This window comes from Diaphorina citri, unplaced genomic scaffold (assembly GCF_000475195.1).
Source record: "Diaphorina citri unplaced genomic scaffold, Diaci psyllid genome assembly version 1.1 scaffold45, whole genome shotgun sequence".
Taxonomy (NCBI): Eukaryota; Metazoa; Arthropoda; class Insecta; order Hemiptera; family Psyllidae; genus Diaphorina; species Diaphorina citri.
The window spans coordinates 256,349-268,037 of record NW_007377482.1 but is presented as its reverse complement, the minus strand read 5'-3'; the positions used below and the strand labels follow the sequence as shown (position 1 = coordinate 268,037).

Sequence of the window (11,689 nt, the reverse complement as noted above, 5' to 3'; positions counted from 1 at the left end):
GGCGATTTGAAAATGAAAAGTTATTGATTTTTCACTCTTCTCTAAAAGGTTGCCCGCCGTGTCTTTTGAGCCACCCTGTTCACATGTATAAGAATATGATTTCCTTATAATCCTTATCATAAAAAAGTAAAAAGGAAAAGAAAAGAGGATCATTTTCTTCTCTCCCTCCCTCCCTCTCTCTCTCGCTCTCTCGCTCTCTCGCTCTCTCGCTCTCTCTCTCTCTCTCTCTCTCTCTCTCTCTCTCTCTTTCATTCAGCTTTTATCATTCTAATAAAAGTTTAAACACACACCCGACATATGCACACACGTAATTCTGTGCTTTCAGTATTTTTTCTTTTTTACCTCAGGGAATACCGTAGGTAAGAGAGCTTTTGGGTTCAGGGGACAATTCAGGAAATGATTTTTATAGATAGAGTAGGCGGGTTCGATTCCCGCCTGGGGCGGATTTTATCCTGAATGGATAATGTTCGTTCCCGAAACGACTGGCTTTCTCCTATCCTGTCTTCCTTCTCTTTATAATTTCGGGACGATAAGACCTTAGCACAACTTTTTGTCAAGTACTCGTAGAGTACCACAAAAGAACTCCCGCTCATGTTTTTTTTTTTTTTTCAACACCGAGTTCGCGAAAAACCCTTTTGGTCGAATTATTTTGAGAGAGAGAGAGAGAGAGAGAGAGAGAGAGAGAGAGAAAGAGAGAGAGAGATTCAAGGACGCAAAGGGTTTATATTTTGTGAAAATTGTGAAATTCCTGGAATGATAGGAACCAGAAGTGTCAGTCAAATACGAAAAGTGACATACAGAGAAAAGTGACGAAAATAGACGTAGACTTTGTAGACAATTCCGTGAAATATGCTCAAAATGGAATGCTCCGAAACACATCTGAGACAGTGGAAATGAATTTATGAATGCTCGGAGAACATTCGGGAAAGTTTTCGAGAGAATACCTATAGAAAACGAGAGAACATAGGAAATACCTACAGAAATATTCTCAAAATGACAGGTAAAGAAGAACGTCAGAGAAATATCATCAAAAGTGATGGACGTTTCTTATGATGTAGATGTACCTACCTACAATACCTATACATATCTACATAGGTATGTAGTTTGTATGTACTTATTTCCTTTTTTAGAGAGAGAGAGAGAGAGAGAGAGAGAGAGAGAGAGAGAGAGAGAGAAAATTTTCTATTGGTGGTAATTTTCAGAACTATCCAATTTACCTACAACCAAGAAAAATGGGAATTTGTAGGTCCGAATTTTCGAATATCGCATAATCTAATGCTTTATGTAGGTATTTAATAGGTGTCTCCCACCCCTATAAAAATATTATACCGGTCCTGACTGGCTGACATGAACAAGCATTGGATCTTTTTTTATGAGTGAGTTCTTATTATGAACGACTCTCCTGCTTCTAACTCAGTAGTTTAAATACTGACAGCACAGTATTACAACTCTCATGTTCAAGAGAATACTGCTCATTTTATACTGACCTAATACATAACGATATTACCTACACAGGTAGGTATTATGTGAATCTCCAATGTAATACTGACATTACCAGTATTACACTTCTGTTCGAGAGAATGTATACTGCTCATTTTACTGACCTGTAAAGCTGTTCCTACTTCCAATGTAATACTGACAATAAAGTATTACAGTTTCCTCTTTAAGCGACTGTACAAATGCTCATTTTATGGTTCATACAGATCTATTCAAATATTTACGTAGGTATATCTATTTTCTACCAAGTCCTTACACTTAGGTACATAGCTAACGAGGTTTGTATACCTACCTAACTAGGTACTTTCAGTCTCTATCGTCTTCTTTGAGTCCGGTTTATCCTTCTTTTCTTTATATGTAGTTTTTCCTTTTTACTTTTCCTTATCCTATAGGAAGGAAAGTAATGTAATCGGGTCAAATTTTCGATGGTCAGTTTTTAGTGCCAAAACACGTTTTGAGGTCCCTAGAGCCTAAATCCAAAGTTTCAGCCATTGGTCCGTCTGTGTGTCTGTCTGTAAACAAAATATCTCGAGAAGTGTAAGAGCTAGAAACTTGAAATTTTGTATGTAGCTGTGAAATGTGACAGCGACACGGAACTTTTGGTTAAGACCGGTGCAACGCTTGGCGGCATTTTACCGCTTTTGTCGGTTTTCGCTGTAATTTAACAATATTTCGGGAACGGTATGAGCTAGAGACTTGAAATTTGGTATATACATAGTTCACAAATGTGACAAGGATGCGACATGAAACTTGGTTGAGATAGGTGATAGGTGCTGCGGTTGGCGGTATTTTGACCGCTTTTTGGCGGTGTTCTACCGTTTTTTGGCGGTTTTCAGCTATATCGACTGAACGGTTAGAGGTATTGTAAAAGTTAGGGTAAAAGAACACTCAAACAAGCATCATTCAATAGGATAAGGAAAGTCGTGTGATGTTCACACCAGATTTTTATTAGGTCACGTCCTACCATTATGGTTGAAGTCAGTAAAGTGGAATACCAAAGAGATAGGAAGAAAATAACTAGGGCACCTATCTAATACTACTTCTAGGTAAATACGTACTATGAGGGGGAACTAGTAACCTGACTTCCTTACTCCTAGTGTCTAGGTACTAGGTATAGGTATAACCTAATGTAAGATGTAGGTAAGTTGGTAGGTAGCTATAGTTTTAAACAGTTACGGATTCTGTAGAACCCGTACTGATGAGATGATGAGTGTCCATTTCTACCGCGCTCGATGTTTCTTAACTTCAGAATCTTCAACTTTTTTTTTTTTTTTAAGAGGTTTGACAGAGGGAACTGTAACTGCTATGGTCTTATCGTCCCGAAATCGAAGAGAGTAGGAATACAGGATAGGAGAAAGCCAGCCGTTCCGAGAACGAACATTTTCTCATCAGGATAAAATCCGCCCCGGGCGGGAATCGAACCCGCGGCCTAGCGCTTACAAGGCAGACGCACTACCAACTAAGCTAACTAGGCTGGCTATCTTCAACATTAATGACCAAATGATTTATTTATTTATTTTCCTCTTTATTTCCTCTAAGATTCAAATAGAAAATGTAACAAAGGTGAATGAAACAGAAAATTAGGAAGAAGGGTGAGAGAGAGAGAGAGAGAGAGAAGGGAAGAAAGTGAAAGCGAGAGAGAGAGAGAAGGACAAAAAATAGAAAGAAAAGAAAAAGAAAAGTCTCTAGCGAAGGGAAACTAATACGAGAGAAGACGGAGGAAGGAATTAAAACAGAAAGAGAGAAGAAAAAAAGTCATTAATTCAAACGTTTGATGGCATTTTGGCCTTTGAATCCGGGGGGGTCCGGAAATTTGAGGGCCCTACTGTGAGGTCTATTTTACCTTTTTTTTTGTAAAGAAAAAAATAAGGTTAATTTTTCTCAAATGTTCAAAAATGGTTTCAAGCTTTCAAGTCTTTCTATAGACAGTTCATATTAATAGAAATTTTATCCCAGTATTACATACTTCATTAGACTTCATTTCAAAAAACATACTCTTACATCACATTGAAATGGGAAACTTTTCTAACGAAATCCCCGTGTGCGGAGTCCAGCATGTAGAACTATTGCACCCCATTATTGTTGTTCCTCACTCTTCTCCTTCAAAAACATGCTGTCTTTTAAGTTCAGCGACGCGCAACGTTAATGATTTTTCCGAGAGATTTTTAGATCGATTATTATTAATATTATTCACTCTATATTGTTTATAATTACATGTACACTAAACACATAGAAATTACAAGCAAGGGGCGAAATTATTGCCTGAGGAAATCTCTACCATTCAAACCTAGATCTTTCGGTCCGGATGTCCGCAAAAATTTGGACTTTTCTCCCGTGGCAAAATTACAAAAATCACATCATAGGTAGTCATAACTTGAACTTAAGAAATACCCAACCACACCAGGGATTCAGCTCTACCAACGGTGATCCGTTGGTTTTTTTTTTACTAGTAAGGTAGTGAAAGCGCTCGGGAACGGCAAGTCGTAAAAGCCGTCTCGGCGGATAATTAATGAGCTGTGAACGTCTAAGAAAAATACCAAAATATCACCGCGTCCCGTCCTAACGTAAGGATTAGGGAGCTTTTGGCAAAGCCTATAATATAGCGCTATAGCGTACGATATGGGCTTTTTTCTCCTTCTTTTGGCATAAAAAGTTAGAGCAATTTGGAATTGGAATCGCAAGGAGGGGCACTTTTGATTGGAGAATTTCTCCAGGAGAAATTTTTTTTCGATATATGAGCGAAAAGTGAGAAATGGTTAACGTACTAGAAGTTTAGCTTAACCTGATTCAATTGAAGTAGGTACAATTTTATGTCTTTTTCCTTACCTCTTTCCTCCGTTCTCTCTTACACCTTAAGATGAAATAGGGACAAAGGAAAATGATAAATGAAGGAAAATGGAAACCTACATAGCTACTTATAAGAATCCGTAATATTATGTACCTGCACTACGTCGAAAAAAGTAGAATCAGGATTATTAGAGGAAGTCGAAAGTTAGATTTCTGTATAAACCTTCTTTATACAATACCTAAACATTCTAAACAAACTTTATACAGTACCAGTACCTTTGAATACAAACATGTTTATATAAGGCAATAGAAAGCGTATAGTATTTGTATATAATATAAAGCGTATAGTATTTGTATATAAAGCGAGGAGGTATCTAACTTTTATGAGTCTCATTTGAATAAAATCCTTCGTTTAATTATACAGGGTTATCTCTTAAGCTACGACTGTACCGATTATACGGGATGCTTTATAAACCTACGACTTAACCAGTTATACATTAGGATGCCTCATAAACCTAACCCTAAAGGGAATGTGGTCCAAGCCCTCTTTATTTACGGGATTATACCTTTCATTTTTCTTTTCTTAAAGAGATCTATTTACACGCTAAGCAGCAAGGCTATGTGTGACATTTTCAAGAGATTTGATAGAGGGAACTGTAACAACGGAGGTCTTATCGTTCCAAATTCGAAGAGAGGTCGGGGACAGGAGAGAAAAAAGCCAGCCGTTCCGAGAACGATCCTTGTCTGTTTAAGATAACCGCCCCTTGGGCGGGAATCGAATCCACGACCTAACGCTTACAAGGCAAGCGCGTCACTTTGCTTCCAGAACACCCTATTCATGTGTTTATCATAATTTACCGTCCAAGCTCTATCCAAATCTCTATAGTGCGGAAAATCAGCGAAGTTTTATAGTTCTAGACTTCTAGATTTAAACAGGAGTATAATAAATCATTTGATGATATTTATGTCTCCCCGGAGCTTCCATAGATAAATAAATAGAGATCGCCAGACTAGTCTCTTAAGATTTTATAATTCATTTAATTACTTTTATTATTACCTACCATCTAGCTATAGGTGGGTGAATAGGTCGGAGGATACTTCTGGATAAACTTCAACAATAATTATAATTTCCAAGTCTCTTATGGTTTATTCATGGTCACATCATATAAATAAATTGGTGTCACTAAACTTTAGAATAGAATATTCGTCCCTAGATGGCTTCCTAAGAAAATGAGAAGATGATCTAAAATCCCTCTTCTTTTACCCGAAAAAATCAAGGTCCACCATCGAATCTAACCTACAACTAAGAACCGGTCGTCTAATTTAACCTACAACTGAGAATCGGCGTGAGGCACCTGATATTCCATATTAAAAGAGAAAAAAGCCATACCAGTATTCCAAACCACTAGGCCTTCAGTCAAGTTATTTCCCGACCATCACTTCAGAGAAGTGAAAATAAAAGAAAACCCATTACAGCTGACCTCATAAATATAAAGTAAACTGTGAATGGAACAAAAACTCTTCAAAAGACGAGGTGAGGTAGGTGGAAGATATGAAAGCTATGTATAAGAAAAGTTTGTTTGTTTGTTTGTTTTTTTTTGTTTTTTGTTTTTTTTTTTTTTTTTTTACTTTCCTTATCCTATAGGAAGGAAAGTAATGTAATGGGGTCAAATTTTCGAAGTAGGTAATCTGAGAACCAAATAATTAGTCACATTACATTTCCCCATAGGTACTGCATTCAGCAAAATAGCATGTGAATTATGAAATGATGGAAAAAAAACTCAATTTACCTAAATCTAGTGACCTATAATAAAATTTATTAAATACCAAATATTTATAATTATAGGTACTGATTTTCACTACCGACCTAACCTATAGCTTTTTCCATTATCTAATTAATTCTACTGTTGGATTTCATTTTTTTTTTTTTCCCCCTAACCTATAGTTTTTTCCATTTTTTAATTAATTTTTCTTGGTTTTTTTTTTTTTTTTTTTTTTTTTTTTTTTCAAACAATGAAAACATTATTGTTCGGAAAAACAAAAGATGGCGACTGAAAATTATAATTTTCATAATGGAGGACAATTAGAAAGTTTGGGAAAATAGTGGAATAATTTTTAGACCAAAACACATTTTGGGTGAGAAATTTAATTGCCAAGAAATCAAGTTGGTGTTAAAAAAGAGAGAAAAGATAATAGTATCGTGAAGCCTATTGTAAGGATTAGAAGCCAAGCCTCTCTTGAAATCGGTTTAATCAAATCAGGGATTTGACAACAGTAGGTATTTATCTAAATTGATCCTTTGAAAATACAAACATTGCTGTAAATAGATTCATAAATAGGTACAGGTTTTGTAAATTCTTTGGCCATTCATCACACTAGCTTCCATCAATAATGAAAATTTTATAGGAAGGTACCTACCTACATCTGGATCTAATTCTATATTTCATGCTACCTATTTTCAAATAATTATCTGAAATTGGGATATTTTTATAGTGTTTGGTAGAAAAAAGTTGAAAAACTAGAGAGTGCAAATGCAAATAGGTAGGTACGTATCCATAAAAAAAAAATTGAAAAACTTTTGGGAAAGCCTATGCAAATTTTCAACTCCTGCAAATTTGCAACGGTAATTTAGTCGTTTTTATTGAACTTTCAAGCTAATTGGCTGAACTAGGTTTAGGTAGGTACCAGTTTTTCATAGAATATTAATTCATGTGGGTAGTAGGTAATTGAACTGGACCTGAAATTAAATTGACATCAGCTGTATTACCCTCCGTTATCGTATGTGTATTCGTCTTGCATTGAGCTTACAATGGGGTTTCAATTTTCCATTCCGGTCTTGTTCTTTTTTTACTTGGGTTATGTTTGAAATATACAGGGTGGGAAGTTTTCTGTCTACAGGATGTCTCAGTGGTCATGGTGATATGATTACTTTTATTGAACGAAACTAAAAGGAATGATATCAATGTTTCGAACAAGCTGCTCGCCTCCTAGCAATAACCTCACCCAGCTTGAGTGGGACCGGGAAAACCCAGCACGCGATTGTCCAGATAGTCAACCATCCGGATAACAACCACGCACAACGTTGCTTCACCTCACAGTGATTCATTGGGAACTTCCAAACATTTGACATGGCTATAACAGCTATAAAGAAATTTATAGACAATTTATGTAGGTGAATTTTGGGGTTCCTTTTTTTCCTGACTGACCACAGATCTATGAGTCTTCTTTTGGTGCACAGCCGCATAGGACATTCGCGATCAGCAAAACAGTACTAACTTATTTATTATCTTGGTTTTTCTTGCCTTTTGCCTTTGGGATCAATTTAATTTGAAGTTCTTTATGTGGGTGCCCAAAATTCTTCAATTCCGCCCGCCTGTGTACCTTGATAAGTTGGAAAATTATTTCCGGAAACTGAAACCGCTTTTGTTCCCCCAAAGACAAATAGACACAAAGTCTCTCGTGAAGTTGAAAACTTGTTTGTCTTTCTAGTTTCTAAAAAAAGAAAATGGTTGCCGAATGACTCGAGGGGAAATATTGAACTTTCATTATTTGGATTGAACTTATTGGAACTTCAGGTTGGGTGGAAGAGCTAGGAAGTCTTAATGGCAGACATATCAAAACTGAGAATATTCATATTTTTACAATATAGGTAAGTCGTCATTTTTGTACTCAGAACCTACACCTCGAATATTTTCGGAGACATCTCCGAATTTATTGCCGACCCGTATTTACTTGCCTTCAACAATCATTTGATCGGACCGTTACTGGACCGTGACCGGACCTTGACTGGCACTATAGTGTGAATCAGGCTAGAATGTTCCAAATTTTGACTGTGAGCTGACCGTTACCGTACCTTGACTAGAACGTCTAGTGTGTACACTCGCATTTACTTGCCTTCAACAATCATTTGATCGGACCGATACCGGACCGTGACTGGACCGTGACTGGACCTTGACTGGCACTATAGTGTGAATCAAGCTTAACCTTACCCAGCCTGAGTGGGACCGGTAAAAGCCAGCAGTACATGGAGTACTAGTACCCAGATGGGTCACCCATCCAAGTACTATCCACGCTCGACGTTGCTTAACTTCAGTGATCCAACGAGAACTGGTGTATTCAACGTGACAAAGCCGCTGTCACGTTGACGTGAAGCCCCCCTCAAAAAAAATTAATTAAAAAAATCAGGTATTTCTCGGGTTTTGAACCCGAAACTTTTTAACTGAGTATTACGTGCTTGAAAATATCACCAATCGATTTCTCGAGAAAAAATACATAAAATAAAGTATTTATTCAGTTATGTACAAAAATGTTTCGTTTCAAACATAACGCAATTACTCGGTTTCGAACCCAGAACTTATTAACTGTAAGCCCCAAGTAATTGAAAATATTACCAATCAATTTCCCGTGAAAAAATACATAAAATAGAGTATCCAATCGTACAAAAATGTTGAGTTTCAAACATAACACATATCTCGGATTTCGAACCCTTAACTTTTTAACTGTAAGTCCCAAGTGTATGAAATCACCACCAGTGAATTCCTCAGATAAAAATACATGAGTTAACATATTTGGTTTAACTAAAATAAAAATTTTTTTTTTTTTTTTTTTTTTTTTTTTTTTTTTTTTTTTTTTTTTTTTGTCTGCCATGGCAAATTATTGTCTATTGAGGAAGTTTTCAAAATTATAATAATAATGGAGTCCAACCAAAAAGCCAACGACCATAGTACTTTGAAAGCAGCAGTTTTCGACCGACCACTGAAGGTAGTTTGACAGAGGGAACTGTAACTGCTAGGGTCTTATCGTCCCGAAATCGAAGAAAGAAGGAAGACCGGATAGGAGGAAAGCCAACCGCTCCGAGAACGAACATTATCCCATCAGGATAAAATCCGCCCCGGGCGGGAATCAAACCAGCGGCCTAGCGCTTACAAGTTCGACGCGCCACCAACCAAGCTAACTAGGCTGGCTGTACTTCTTTCTGATGAGCGAAAATCTTAGTATACATAGGTGGAAATGGTGGAATTTTCTTTCGGAAGCAACATTGTCATTTTTTACAAGCCAAAGCCACCTGCGCTGCGATACAATAGCACGATTCATGCACCAGTTCTTAATCCCAAAGGCATCACTGTACTTACGTAACGTTCGTCGTACAGATTGGTATCTGAATGACCATCTTGGCAATTCCGTGCTGCTGGTTTTTTTTGGCTCCACTTGGGGTGAAGTTAATGTGAGAAGGTGGAAAGCTTGTTGCCGAAGGAAGGTAAAACCGAAGTCACTAACATTGACAGTTACCTATATATTATGTATGAGCGCATTATCTGAGTCCACGGCAATGCGCCAGGCCAAGTTCCAGTAAGCGCTTATACCTACAGAGTCGTTGAAACAAAAAGATATCTATGTAAGTATCACCTTCAACGTTGAAACAAAAAGATATCTATGTAAGTATCACCTTCCAGTAAAAATAATACAAGAAAATGTCACAGGAAATAGAGGAAAGGGACGACCCAGAACCCATTGGCTTCAAAACCTTACCCAATGGTACAATGTATCCATCGAAACATTGTTTGAGAAAGTTCGGGACCGAAACAACATCGCCACCATGATTACCAACGTTCGCTAGCGAATACGATACAACAAGAAGAAGATGTATACCTACGCTGCTAAGTTTGCCGCTTTTCGTTCCACAAAGGCTAAAAGTCTTCCTCAAAGGGCTAACTTAATGGGGACTTTTGAGACAAGAAAAACTGTTTTTACATGTATTTTTCCTATGGCGCACATTAAAAGTGGACACACTGTATAGTGAGCCAGGCACAAGATAGATATGAGATAGGTACGATCAAGGTATTCTAGGTAAAAGACCTATATGTAAGCTAGGTAGGTAGGTACTACATACATAGATGAAAAGCCTCGGAGTGAATGATAAGTGCAATGGAGCTTTTGTAGACCTTTTGTATTTTGTAATAAAATAGAGGGAAAGAAGAAGAGGAAAAGGAAGAAGAAGAAGAAGATAGATAAATAGGAATATAGCGATGAAAAGAAGGAGAAAGAAAACGAGGGATATGTATACTGAAAAAGAGGTAGGGAAAGAGAGAGAGAGAGAGAGAGAGAAATCGAAATAGGGGGAGAAAGAGAGAATGAAGGAGATAGTGAAGGGAGGATAGGGAGAGAGAAAGAGACAATCATAAGAACACAAAGAGACAGGGGGGGGGGGGGGGGGGGGGTGCACTCTATCTCGTGGGGTTGCACTCAGCCTGCTTAGCGCAATTGAAAAGCTGGATTTTCAGCGAAACGACAAGTTTTCCTTAACACCGATGAACCTTTGTAGCGGAGGGTTAAAATCACTAGAGTGGGACGAAAAAGAATTGCTTCCATCAGCTTTCAATAATGATGGATTTATCTTCCCCAGACAGAAAGAGAAAGCATGAGAGAGAGAGAGAGAGTCAGAGAGAGGAGTCTATCAAATCATTTTTACTTCAGAAAATCTTTAAACGACCATTCCTTTCCGAATGAGAGAAAGTAAGGATTTTACTTCCTTCTCCTTTGAAAAAAAAAAAAAAAAAAAAAAAAAAAAAAAAAAAGATAAGATTTTATTTCCTTCCCCTTTAAAAAAAAAAAAAAAAAAAAAAAAAAAAATAGAAAGTATATAATAATAATAATAACAAAAAATGATTGCTATCATTTGTCAAACTGTGAAGGGGAAAAGAAACCTATGGATTTTTTTCCCAGTTTTCTTTGGGAACACAATTTTGCTGAGCTAAACAAATACACCTTTTAGAAAAAATCATTTAAAGGGTTTTGGTATTTATTTTACATCACCTTCTTTGTAGAAACTGTCCAGGTGGTGAAACGGTCAAGGGAGCCTTCTGGTAAACAGAATGTTTTAGAAATGAATAGCTCACCCCTAAAGGGGATTTAGCTAAAAATCTTCTCTCACTGTGCCGTTTTCCCAATTCCATTTCGGGTCGGCATTTCCTTCTCTTGGTCTCCCTCTGCACATGGAAAGGAAAAAAAAAAAAGTTAGGTACCTAAAATAAAAATGAAATCTCTCTGTCAGATGCACTTCGGATTCGCAAATGTCTGCCGAATTTACGAATACATAAATATTGAAATGCACAAAACCATAAAAATATGAACACCGTCCTATATTTTATGTTTTATTTTGCTTCCGTTGTCTCCTTTCGTTACTACTTTTTGCCTTGGCAACGACAATGTTCAATAAAAACTTGTAAATTAAAAAAAAAAGTCGTGTGATTTATAATACGCTCTCTCTCTCTTCCCTTTTCCCTCTCTCTCACACATTCCCGTGTCGTTTTCTCTCGTATTTTTCTCTCCTGTTTCCAATTTTTCTCCTTCGGAAAAACTGCAAGTTTTCCTGGCAAATTTCCAGGAGTCGAATTTGCGCTCTCTC

General features: G+C 37.1%; 1 pseudogene; it reads right to left on the bottom strand.

Annotated features, from left to right (window-relative positions):
- Positions 1–8,296: 8,296 nt before the first annotated feature.
- On the bottom strand, positions 8,297–8,422 carry LOC113469687 (annotated as a pseudogene).
- Between the last annotated feature and the right edge of the window lie 3,267 nt (positions 8,423–11,689).